The sequence below is a fragment of the Somniosus microcephalus genome, chromosome 22, assembly GCF_052327205.1.
Source record: "Somniosus microcephalus isolate GS21.2 chromosome 22, FLI_Smic_1.0, whole genome shotgun sequence".
NCBI lineage: Eukaryota > Metazoa > Chordata > Chondrichthyes > Squaliformes > Somniosidae > Somniosus > Somniosus microcephalus.
In genome coordinates, this window is record NC_141008.1 from 23213199 (window position 1) to 23227095 (window position 13897).

The 13897-nt window shown below is 43.5% G+C and overlaps 1 protein-coding gene across 4 annotated transcripts in view; it reads left to right on the plus strand.

The window, feature by feature from the left end:
* The window catches only part of LOC147102105 (complement factor B-like), a 110871-nt gene that overhangs the window by 35581 nt on the left and 61393 nt on the right, over positions 1 to 13897 (plus strand). The window lies entirely within an intron of this gene.

Genomic DNA, 13897 nt, shown 5'->3' on the forward strand with positions numbered 1-13897 from the left:
GACAGCCTTGCAGATTTGACTGTCTTCTTGACATTCTCCAGATACTAACTGCTCCAGAAAATTTAGGAAGGAACTGTCTTTTAACCACAAAATGGAGTCCTCAATCCAAAATAGAATCCAAATACAACTTCACCTAGCATAGACATAGCTAGAGATTTGGCCAATTAGAAGCTTATCGCTAGTCTGTCAAATAATCAGGATCAACTGCAAACCAATATGGTGGGTATATTGTGTTTAATCAGAGTTTAAGACGGAATATAACATGCTAGTTATACAAAAAAAACATACAATTGTGACAAGCAGCTGGTACCGGTCCCGATCAGACGGACGTCTGGCATGCGTGAACAGTTCTCTGGCTTCCGGCCTCTCTCTCTCTCTCTCTCTCTCTAGGGCCTTCGAGTTGATGAGCGTGGGATCACTCTCAAAAGAGCATTTGACCAGCCCACCTTCTTCTTGGCTCTCTCCTCTACTGTCTGTGTGGGCAAGCACTCAGGGTGTTACTTTTATTCTCTTTTTAGGGGTGGGCCTAAGGCCAAGTGATTGACAAGACCATTGAACATATAGAGGTTCCCCTAAAACCTCATCACCCAATGACAGCTCAAGTTCTTTGTCTTGGTTCTTGGATGAAAGCCCTCCCCAAAAGGGGGTCTCATTAACTCATCCAATTTGTCTTCTTGTTTAATCTTTCTGAAGGTTCTTCCTTTGGAATTCGTGTCTTATCTCTCTTGTCTCTATCCTCCCTAGTTTGGAGTCGGACATGCCATTCTTGGCCATCAGATGTTCGTAACTGCTTGTTATCAGTTATTTATGTTCATGCTGTTCATGCAGCTTTAGCTATACAAATCTAACTGTTTCATTATCAGACTATTGTACCATGGAATGAATCATTAAATTCCCAAAGATATCTTCTATTCTATTCTCATACACTGGTTAACTTATGCATTTTAAAGCAGTTTTGTTAAACAAAGTCAAAATCCCAACTTAGCATTATATTATGGTTATTAGCAACAATGGAAGAAATATAACGTTGGGCCTTGGTTGGTCAAATTAGAGAAACATAAACAAGGTTCAAATCCTAACTTGAAAACAAGATTATTTATGACCGTCACATTGCAGAATGCTATAACATCTGCAGGGAACCAAAACATAGGCAGATTCTACGCATCTATCTAATTATACAGAGAAGATAGGAGCAGGAGTAGGCCATTCAGCCCCTCGAGCCTGCTCCGCCATTCAATGAGATCATGGCTGATCATCCAAACTCAGTACCCTGTCCCTGCTTTCTCCCCATATCCCTTGATCCCTTTAGCCTTAAGAAATATATCTAACTCCTTCTTGAATATATTTAATGAATTGGCCTCAATTGCCTTTTGTGGTAGAGAATTCCACAGGTTCACCACTCTCTGGGTGAAGAAATTCCTCCCCATCTCAGTCCTAAATGGCTTACCCCTTATCCTTAGACTGTGATCCCTGGTTCAGGACTTCCCCGCCATCGGGAACATCCTTCCTGCATCTAGTCTGTCTAGTCCTGTTAGAATTTTATAAGTTTCAAACAGATCCCCTCTCATTCTTCTAAACTCCAACGAATATAAGCCCAATCGACCCAATCTCTCCTCATACGTCATTCCTGCCATCCCAGGTATCAGTCTGATGAATCTTCGCTGCACTCCCTCCATGGCAAGAACATCCTTCCTCAGATAAGGCGACCAAAACTGCACACAATACTCAAAGTGTGGTCTCACCAAGGCCCTGTACAACTGCAGCAAGACATCCTTGCTCCTGTACTCGTATCCTCTCGCTATGAAGGCCAACATACCATTTGCCTTCTTAACCGCCTGTTGCACCTGCATGCTTACTTTCAGCGACTGGTGCACAAGGACACCCAGGTCTCGTTGCACTTGCCCTTTTCCCAATCTATTGCCGTTCAGATAATTATCTGCCTCCCTGTTTTTGCCACCAAAGTGGATAACCTCACATTTATCCACATTATACTGCATCTGCCATGCATCTGCCCAATCACCCAACCTGTCCAAATCCTACTGGAGTTTCTCAGCATCCTCCTCACAGCACACACGCCCACCCAGCTTTGTGTCATCTGCAAACTTGGAGATATTACATCTAGTTCCCTCGTCTAGATCATTAATATATATTGTGAATAGCTGGGGTCCTAGCACCGATCCCTGCGGTACCCCACTAGTCACTGCCTGCCACTCGGAAAAAGACCCGTTTATTCCAACTCTTTGCTTCCTGTCTACCAACCAGTTCTCTATCCAAGTCAGTACCTTACCCCCAATCCCATGTGCTTTAACTTTACATGCTAATCTCTTATGCGGGACCTTATCGAAAGCCTTCTGAAAGTCCTAATACACCACATCCACTGGTTCTCCCTTATCTATTCTACCAGTTACATCTCAAAAAATTCCAGTAGATTAGTCAAGCACGATTTACCTTTTGTAAATCCATATTGACTTTGTCCAATCCTGTCACTGTTTTCCAAGTGCTCTGCCATTACATCTTTTATAATGGACTCTAGCATTTTCCCCACTACCAATGTCAGGCTTACTGGTCTATAATTCCCCGTTTTCTCTCTACCACCTTTTTTGAACAGTTACCCTCCAATCCATGGGAACTGTTCTAGAGTCTATAGAATTTTGGAAGATGACCAGCAATGCCCTAGGATGTTGATTTTCAGGCCCTGGGGATTTATCGGCCTTCAATCCCGTCAATTTCCCTAACACCATTTCCCTACAAATACTGATTTCATTCAGTTCCTCCCTCTCATTAGACCCTATGTTCCCCGACATCTCTGGCAGGTTATTTGTGCCCTCCTTTGTGAAGACAGAACCAAAGTATGTATTTAATTGGTCTGCCATTTCTTTGTTCCACGTTATAAATTCCCCTGATTCTGACTGTAAGTGACCTGCACTTGACTTCACCAATCTTTTTCTCTTCACATATCTATAGAAGCTTTTACAATCAGTTTTTATGTTCCCTGCAAGCTTACACTCATACTCTATTTTCCCCCTCTTAATTAATCCCTTTGTCCTCCTTTGCTGAATCCTAAACTGCTCCCAATCCTCAGGTTTGCTGCTTTTTCTGGCCAATTTATATGTCCTCTCCTTGGATCTTATGCTATCCCTAATTTCCCTTGTTAGCCATGGTTGAGTCACCTTCTTTGTTTTATTTTTATGCCGAACAGGGATGAACAAATTCTGTAGTTCATCCATGCAATCTTTAAATGTTTGGCATTGCCTATCCACCGTCAACCCTTTAAGTAACTTTCCCCAATCCACCCTAGCCAACTCGCGACTCATACCATCGTAGTTTCCTTTATTTAAATTCAGGACCCTAGTCTCTGAGTCAAATACTTCACTCTCCATCTTAATGAAGAATTCTATCATATTATGATTGCTCCACCCCAAGGGGCCTTGCACAACAAGATTGCTAATTAATCCTTTCTCATTACATAATACCCAGTCTAAGATGGCCTGGTCTCTAGTTGGTTCCTCGACATATTGGTCCAGGAAACCATCCCGTATACACTCTAAGAATTCCTCCTCCACAGTATTGTTACTAATTTGGTTAGCCCAATCTTTATGTAGATTAAAGTCACCCATGATAACTGCTGTGCCCTTATTGCACGGGTCTCTAATTGCCCATTTAATGCCATCCCCAACCTCAGCATTACTGTTTGGGGGTCTGTATACAGCTCCCACTAATGTTTTCTGCCCCTTGGTATTTCTCAGCTCTACCCATACAGATTCCACATCATCAGAGCCAATATCCTTCCTTACTATTGTGTTAATGTCCTCTTTAACCAGCAATGCTACCCCACCTCCTTTTCCTTTTTGCCTGTCTTTCCTGAATATTGAATACCCCTGGATGTTGACTTCCTAGCCTTGGTCACCCTGGAGCCATGTCTCCATAATCCCAATTATACCATATCCGTTTACATCTATTTGCGCAGCTAATTCATCCACCTTATTACGAATGCTCCTCGCATTAAGACACAAAGCCTGCAGGCTTGTTTTTTTAACACTCTTAGACCTTTTAGAATTATTATTTACTGTGGCCATGTTTGATTTAAACCCTTGATTTCTCTGACTGCCACATTTGCCTTTCTCCTTCCTGTCTTTTGCTTCTATCCTTGCTTCCCTGTCCTCTGTCTCCCTGCACAGGTTCCCAATCCCCTGCCATTTTAGTTTAAACCCTCCCCAACAGCACTAGCAAACACTCCCCTTAGGACATCTGTCCCAGTCCTGCCCAGGTGTAAACCATCCAGTTTGTACTGGTCCCACCTCCCCCAGAACCGGTTCCAATGTCCCAGGAATTTGAATCCCTCCCCCTTGCACCATTCCTCTAGCCACGTATTCATCTGAAATATCCTTCTATTTCTACTCTGACTATCCTGAGATTACTACCTTTGAGGTCCTATTTTTAAATTTACCTCCTAACTCCCTAAATTCAGCTTTTAGGACCTCATCCCGGTTTTTACCTATATCGTTGGTACTTATATGCACCACGACAACTGGCTGTTCACCCTCCCCCTCCAGAATGCCCTGCACCCGCTCCGAGACATCCTTGACCCTTGCACCAGGGAGGCAACATACCATCCTCGATTCTCGTTTGCAGCCACAGAAACACCTATCTATTCCCCTTACAATAGAATCCCCTATCACTATAGCTCTCCCGCTCTTTTTCTCCTGTCCTGTGCAGCAGAACCACCCATGGTGCCAGGAAATTGGCTGCTGCTGCCTTCCCCTGATAAGCCATCTCCCTCAACAATATCCAAATTTGTATATCTGTTTGAGAGGGGGATGGCCACAGGGGACCCCTGCACTACCTGCCTGTGCCTACTACTCTGCCTGGTGGTCACCCGTTCCCTTCCTGCCTGTGCAACCTTTACCTGCGGTGTGACCAACTCCCTAAACGTGCTATCCACGATGTCCTCAGCATCACGAATGCTCCAGTATGTATCCATTCGCAGCTCCAGCGCCGCAATGCGGTCTGCCAGTAGCTGCAGCTGGATACACTTCCCGCACACATGGTGTGTCCCTGATTTCCCACATAACACAGGAGGAGCATGCCTCAGGGCCGAGCTGTCCTACCATGACTTACCCTTTAATTAATTTAAATTAATTTAAATCAAATCAATACCACTAATTACACTACAATTAAATGATATACTCAAGGGCCCTTGGTTACTAGCACTCCCCGATACACAACAGGGACCTTAGAAACTATAACCACAAAAATTAAGACCTTCTAAACTTTATAAACTATTAATCTTAACTGTCAAACGATAGAGTAGTATAAATACTCACCTGGCTGTACTCACCCAATCAGCTGCTTCCTCTTGCCCGCGTCACCTTTTGAATCGTGACGTGGCTCCGAAACGCCGCTGCCAGCCTGTGAGATTGGTAAGCCTTGTACCGCCACTCTCTCCGCTCCCGACACTGGCCTCAATCAGCTCCCTCCCCTTGTGCAGATGTCACTTTTGACTTCTGACGTCACTCTTTGAAAATTCTGCTGGTGCTGAGTTGGTATCGCCGCCGCCGCCTCGCCGCTCCTCCCAGATCCGCACTGCCGCCGCTGCTGCTGCTGTGGGGCCTACCTGCGCCTCGGGCTCTCTTTATATTGCCGCCGCTGCCTCGCTGCTCCTCCCAGGTCCACACTGCCACCGCCGTCTGAGAGACTTTCTGTCTCTAGTTCTAATACAATCATGTAAATACAGCATTACTCGCATCACAGTTTTATCCACAAAACCATATACATTTTGAACACCCCTGATTTCTAACACATGGGCCACGATTTTTTAATTGGAGGCGGGTTGGGAGCAGGTCTGGTGGTTTCCGGCTTCCAGTCCCGCCTCCAACTGCATTCGGCCCACAGACGTGAGTTTACATTGATTGACCTTGTTAAGCCCGCCCTGCAGGATTACCAGCCAATTAAGAGGAAGCCGGTCAGATGATGTCATTTGATGACACGTCATCTGCCGGTTTTCTTAAAGGGACCACGCACAATTTTTTTTGACAGTTAATTTCTCAGTGTTTGACAGCATTGCGGTGCTGCAAACACTGACAATCATTGTACAAAGATGAGCTCTTGCAAGCAGGCTCTCCAATGACTCCCTCCATAGACTGGAATAGATGACAGCTGCAAGTGAGATGACAGAAGCGATCTGTCACTGGTGAGAGTGGTTCTCCCAATGAGGTGGCACTGGATATGGATTTCAAAACTTGTTACCTAAAGAAATGTGTAAATGCTTTAAAAATGAATTTCCCAATATTTTCTTACCTCTGAGACTCACCAGTGCAACATTGGATCCTTCACCCCACTTCTGCAGCCGTCATCAATGCAGAAACATTACAGCAGACTCACAACACGCCACACTTACCTGGCATGGTGTCCGGACATCGGGAAACCTGAGCCAGAAGCGGCAAAATTCAAAAATAGCCTGTCAACTACTCTCAGCTACCTGTTAATAGGCAGGTAATTGGCTTTAATCCTCTTCCTGCCGCTAAGTATCGGGTCCATGCGCAATTCGGGGACCCAACACTTGGGAAAATTGTTTGGAGGCGGGTTGACGGTGGGATCGGACCCTGCCGTCAATCAAAACGATTTTAACCTTTGACCCGCCTCCAAACCCGCCCTCTCAGTGCCGATAAAATCGCGGCCATAGTAACAATAACATGTACCTATATCCCTCCTTTAACATAGGCACTTCACAAATAAACATAAGGAAAATGGGTGGCCAGTCAGGAAAGGAACTATAAGGAAGAGGGACCGAAGGCTTGGTCAGAGAGATGGGTCTTGAGGGGCTCCATCCACAGACAGTGCATGTTGGGAAATGGTGGATGCGTGGCCCGTGATTCGCTGATACGCACGGCCAGGACACATGGCACCCTCCAACCACCCGTTGTCAAAAAATCAACTGCTGTTATTTTTATACCACTGTTCATAAATTGCTGCTATATTTTTACATTTGCCTTCCTCCCATCCTCCGACACCATTGCTTCGTCCAATAATCCCTTAAAGATAGTTGCCAGGACTTGGCTGCTTTTATTACTTACTTCCTTTAGTAATCAATTGTTTAGTCTTGGACTCAGTCTGCCCATCGCCTTTGGGATTCATCAGGTCTCCTAATACTTTGCTAATCATTTGTTTGCTGTGAATATATTTATAAGCCTTTCACATTGTGCTTTATATTCCCCACAATCTAAACCTAATTTCCTATTGTAACTCCTGAACAGTTTCTTAACTTTCTGTTCTTTACTCTTATATTCATCTGTTCTTGGTTCTACCTTTAGATCTATACTTGAAGAAAGCTATTTTCCCCTTAATCTCCCCCTCGTCCCATTACTTTCCTTGTTGCCCACATCAGGTCCATCCTTCCTCTGCTACACCTCTTCCCCAGTGGTACGTAGATACTTTATGTTCTCAGTAATTTGTGCCATTTTTCATCAATATTCTTTCCTTCTAACAATGTGTTCCAGTATAGCCCTCTAGGTTCCAGTCTGTCCCTCTTAGTACCTTCATTTCCTCAAAACTGCAACCCTAAAGTTGAGAATCTTTGTTGTACTCCGACCCTTCTCCATTGTAACCCTGACTTCAAACTCACCCATATTGTGGTTGCTATTTCCAAGGTGTTCTCTAATTATAACCTCCTCCACCATTCCTGGTTGTTGTATAGTATTAGGATCAATATTACCCCGGCCACCCCTGAGAAAGTTCTTTAACCATTTAGGTCTGTAACAGTTCAGTGTTTTGCCCTATTGAAATAAAGAATAGATTTGCCTTTCTAATCTAGGCTTTATTAACTTAAAAATCCTGTAGCACATCTTCAACACCCAGTCCCAACTAAAGGCTGGAAAGAACTGAATTTAAGATGGCCACCACAAATCACATGACATCAACTACCAATGAGATTACAGCATATATCCCAAGGCAGGAAACAAACAACCAATCACAATACTTCTTACTAAACATAGAGAATAATCACCACATTCACCCCTCCTTTTAAAATATACTCCAACCTAAATAACCTTTACAATTTATAATTAATCATTTACAACTAAAACTATGCACAGACAAAATAAAACTATTCAACATGACACAATACTAAGTGAGCAACAACAAATAGTAACATTGCACATAAGTATTAAGTATCTCTCAACTAAAACAATATAATATAATATTTCAACAATTTTAAAACATTACTATCAATTTAAAAGTCCATTTTCAATCGGTCGACCGGATATCTTGTTCGTGTCGACCTTCTTAACCTTGGTGAAATTCCTTGCCCTCCCACACCAGGAGACACAGAAGTATCTTCTGCAGGAAGGCTATCCATATCCCAATTTTCAACGGTTTCCGGATTAGAAATCCCATCAGGAGGTAAACTGGGACGGTCATGAACATCCATCGAGGGCTGACTAATAGAAGTATAATTATCTGCAGTCGGATTGGAAATATTCGTAGTATCTGTAACAGCATCCACATTATCTGAATCATGACTATTGTTAATATCCTCAGAAGAGGGCTGGCCACCACAAGGAGCCAAGTCTTTCATTGAAACGGTACTTTCTTTCCCATCTTGGAATCGCATATGAGCATATTGGGAATTTGCCTCCAACAGCTCCACCTCCTCCACTAAAGGATCATATTTTGACAATCTAACATGGCGTCGAAGCAGCACAGGTCCCTGCATAGTAAGCCATGAAGGTACCGAATATCCCGTAGTAGATCTCCGCGGATAGTTAAAGAGCCTTTCATGGGGGGTCACATTAGTAGCCGTTGAAAGCAATGATCTAATGGAATGCAGGGCATCAGGCAGTACCATTTCCCACTGTGTATTCTTAAGGTTCCGGGATGTCAAAGCCAACATAACTGCCTTCCAGATCACCCCATTGTATCGTTCGCACTGTCCATTACCCTGGGGATTATACGGGGTAGTTCTGCTAGTAGAAATTCCCCGACTCTGAAGGTATTCCTTCAACTGGGAAGACATAAAAGAACTTCCCTGATCTGAATGGATATACGCAGGCATCCCAAAGATGACAAAAAGTTGAGTCAGACATTTGATAACTGTAGCAGCTGATACATCTGCGCAAGGAAAAGCAAAAGGGAACCTTGAAAACTCATCCACAACAGTCAATATATATCGGTTTTGAGTAGTTGAAGGAAGAGGCCCCTTGAAATCGACGCTCAAACGTTCAAAAGGAGAAGTAGCCTTTATAAGATGAGCTCGTTGAGGCTTAAAGAAATTCGGTTTACACCGAGCACAGATAGAACATGATGAAGTCATCCGCTTGACGTCTTCAACTGAAAAGGGCAAATTCTTACTGCGTACGAAGTGTATCATCCTCGTAACCCCAGGATGGCATAAGGCATTGTGAAGATTAATAAGCGTATCTCCGTGAATCACAGAACAATAAGCCCTCGACAGCACATCAGCAGCAACGTTATCCTTCCCCGGACGATAAACTATATCAAAATGGTAACATGCCAACTCAATCCTCCACCTCATTATTTTATCATTCTTAATCTTTCCAAAATGTTTGACATCAAACATAAAGGACACAGACTTTTGATCAGTTACCAACGTAAAATGTCACCCCGATAAATAATGTCTCCATTTACGCAGTGCTTCTACTATTGCATACGCCTCTTTCTCTATTGAAGAATGCCTTTTTTCACTATTGTTCAAGGTACGTGAGAAAAAGGCCACAGGTCTTCCATTTTGGTTCAGAGTAGCCCCAATTGCAAAATCAGAAGCGTCCGTCTCAATCACAAAAGGAACCTGCTCATCAATAGAATGCACAACTGCTCCAAGGATATCCTTTTTAAAATTATCAAAACACGCCCTGGCCTCCCATGATAGAGGATATGTCGTAACCCGAATAAGAGGCCAGATCTTCTGTGAAAAATTTGCAATCCAATTAGAATAGTAAGAAAACAGTCCAACAACTCGTTGCAAAGCCTTAGAATTAGTAGGACAAGGTAAATCAATCAATGGTCGCAGACGTTCTGGGTCTGGTTTAATCGTGTTTCCCGAGATAATGTACCCCAGTAGATTTACCTCAGTGGTCGAAAAGGTACACTTCTCTTTATTGAAAGTTAAACCAACTTTTTCCGCAGCTTGAAGGAATCTTTCTAAATTAGAATCATGCTCCACCCTTGATTTGCCACACACCGTGATATCATCTAAGTATGAAAAGGTGTCAGAGAGAGAGTTATCACTTATAAAAGCATCCATTGCCCGTTGAAAACAAGCAACACCATTAGTAACACCAAATGGTATTCGGCAAAACTGATACAGCTTTCCACCAGCCTCAAAGGCCGTATATGGTTGATCCTTCTTAACACTAGGAATCTGATGATAAGCACTCTTTAGGTCAATAGTGCTAAAAACCTTATACTGAGATACTTTATTGATAAGCTCATCAATCTTAGGCAAAGGGTACGCATCTAATTGAGTATACCTATTAATAGTTTGGGAATAGTCTATCACCATTCGTTTCTTATGTCTCTCGTTAGTCGTGACAACTACCTGTGCCCGCCAAGGCGAACAACTAGGTTCAATGATTCCTTCCAATAAGAGACGTTGAACTTCAGAATTAATAAATTCTCTATCCTGACTGCTATACCTTCTTGACTTGGTAGCAATTGGCTTACAATCCGGCATCAAATTGGAAAAAAGTGATAATGGAGAAATGGATAAAGAGGTTAATCCACAAATAGATAAAGGTGGCTTAGTCCCTCCAAATGAAAGACTGAGAGACTCGTGTAACTGAAGCACATCATGACCAATCAAAATATCCGCACAGAGATTAGGCAAAACAGATAGGTGTATATCAGTATACGTATTACCTAGAAGAATCAATTTCACACGGCAACAACCAGCTACTTGTAAAGTGAGAGTCGTCTGAGCCATACACACCTGATAGGAAACAGGCAAAATTTTCAAATGCTTCTCCTTTGCAAACTGAAGACTTATAAAACTCTCGGTACTGCCCGTATCTATAAGGGCCTTCACTTCCAACCCATTAACTTGGGCTGTAACTATAGCTTTGGTTAGGCCATGAGCAAATGCAGCAGAAATTGATGCAATAAACGCCCTATCTAAAGGCTGAATAGTCACAGAGGAGGTAATTAAACCTGATGATTTACACACACGTGCGTAATGACCTCTCTTGCCGCATTTACTACACACAGCCTCCCGAGCAGAACACATCAGACGAGGGTGCCGGACGTTCCCACAAAAATAACACTTCTGAATCCTAGAGGCAACAGCTGCTGAAGTAGAAACGGTTTCAGAATCTAGTAAACCACTCCTATTAAGTCCACATAATTCCTTTTCATCCGGAACTGCCGAAACCACAGTCACAGGCCGATTAAAAAGAGCATAAGAATCCGAACTTCTCTGAGCCACATCCAATGTAGAAACTTGCTCAAAAGCACTCTTAAGATCCAAAGTCTTATTTTCTAACAACCGCTGACGAATTGATCTAGACAGTAATCCATTAATAAAAGCATCCCGTACTGATTCTTCCTTATATTCTTCAGCCGTCACGGCCTTATAATTACAGTTAACACTAAGGCACCGAAGTGCTTGTAAATAAGTATCCAAAGATTCTCCCACCTGCTGCCTACGGGCAGATAGGAGGTGACGTGCAAATACCTCATTCTTTGGTTTAACATAAATCTTTTCCAATGTAGAAATAGCCACTTCGTAAGTTTTACAGTCCAAAATATACTTATACACATCCGGAGCAATGTAGTTGATCAGCATATTCAGCTTATTTAGAGACTCTTGATCCAACACGCCCAAAAAGTTTTTAAATGTACAATACCAATGTTTCCATTTATCATCCACTCCTGCAGAATTAGGGTCAGCATTGAATCGTTCTGGTTGAAGATATCGCTCCATTCTGACATAAAGTTAATAAATTGAAATAAAGAATAGATTTGCCTTTCTAATCTAGGCTTTATTAACTTAAAAATCCTGTAGCACATCTTCAACACCCAGTCCCAACTAAAGGCTGGAAAGAACTGAATTTAAGATGGCCACCACAAATCACATGACATCAACTACCAATGAGATTACAGCATATATCCCAAGGCAGGAAACAAACAACCAATCACAATACTTCTTACTAAACATAGAGAATAATCACCACACGTTTTTGTTCTTTTAGTCCCATGTTAGAGCTCCCAATTTATCCCTGGTTAGCTGAAGAACATCCTGTCTGAACAGTTTGCTCCTCCCAGAAATGATTCGGGAACTGGAAACCTTCCCTTCTACACTATCCACTCAAGCCACAGGTTACCACTGCATTTGTTTCTCCCTAACCAGGTACAGTGTCCGGCACTAGCAGTAATCCATACATTACCATCCTTGACCTCTTACACTTTAATCTAGTCCCTAACTCATTAACCTCACCCTGCAAGATCTCCATCCTACTCTTCCTATGTGACCCACGACTCCTGACTGGCCTACACTAGGGGTCTTTCCCTCTGCTCCATTACGTCTCTTACCTGGCACCTGGGAGACAACACATCATTTGATACTTAGATTGAATCTGCAAATCAGGCACCTACCCCCTAAGGGCTGAATTTTGATGGCGCTCAGAGGGCGGGTTTGGAGGTGGGTCCGCTGTCAAAATGGCAGTGATTGACAGTGGGGCTGAAGTCCACTCTGAACCCGCCTCCTTGTTAATTTCCCAAGTGCCGGCTCTGCCTGTGGTTTGCAGACCCGGCACTCAGCGGCAGGTCAGGCAATTGAGATACTTAAGAAGCTGCTTAAAGGTAATTAAGCAGCATTTACCAGGTCCTAACAATTTTTCCATGTTTTTTACGAGGTTCCCGGCACTCGGAAATCACATCAGGTAAGTGTGTCAGGTTCTCAATGACTCCATTGCTGTGAATAGTTGACAGCTCCAAAAGTGGTATAAAAGCTACCATTTCACAGCTGTTCAATTTCCAGTCTTAGAGGCTGGAGCCTTCAGGATTTGGAATAGACTTTTCAGCTTTATGGAGGTTTGAAGTGTTTGGAGCAAACTCTCTATCCAGTGTCACCTCCTTGGAGCAACCTCTCTCACCATTGACAGATCGCTTCTGTCATCTCAACTTCAGCTGCCATCTATTCCAGCAGCATCGGTGCCCTTGAAAAAATCTCACCTTGGTCCTCAGAATCCCTCCATGATCAGCCCCAACACCGGTAGCACCAGGCACACCAGCAGCACCAACAACAGCACCAACCTTCTCCGCAATCACCTGATGCTGCACAGGACACAGGGCATCAGCACCCGTGCACATTGCTGCCCAGGAGGCCAGGGATGGCCTCACTATGGCCAGATTTACTTCATTTTAGGCTGTACACCCTGGCTGCCACATGATGCGCCAGGTTGGCACCACCCCACACCAACACCAAAAATGCCCAAGCCATTCCTTTCACACTCATCACCATTGGGGAGGGGTGGAACTGTTATGTCTCAACATACACTGTAACTCACTAAGCTAGTTTCAAAAGTGCACACAGATCTGCCCAAGAAGGCAAAGTGTTGAAAATAAAGATTTCAATGTTTGACAACACGTTAACAGAAACTTTACATGAACATTGGCGATAACACCCTACTCTTGTGTGTTGTTAGTTGGTATGATTGGACAAGGATGATGGTGAGTGTGTGGAGTGGCTAGTGAGATGGGGGATGTGATAATGTAGATGGAGAGGGATGGGTGGAGGTACAAGGTACGTTGGTGTGAGTAAGGATATGCAGGAGTAGGGTAGGGAAGGCAGAGTGATGGGGATGTGATGAGTGGCACAGCAGGATGAGGTTGAGTGTGGCTTTGCAGTAACGTTTCGTGATCTATTGAGAGCATTGAAAGTTTTGCA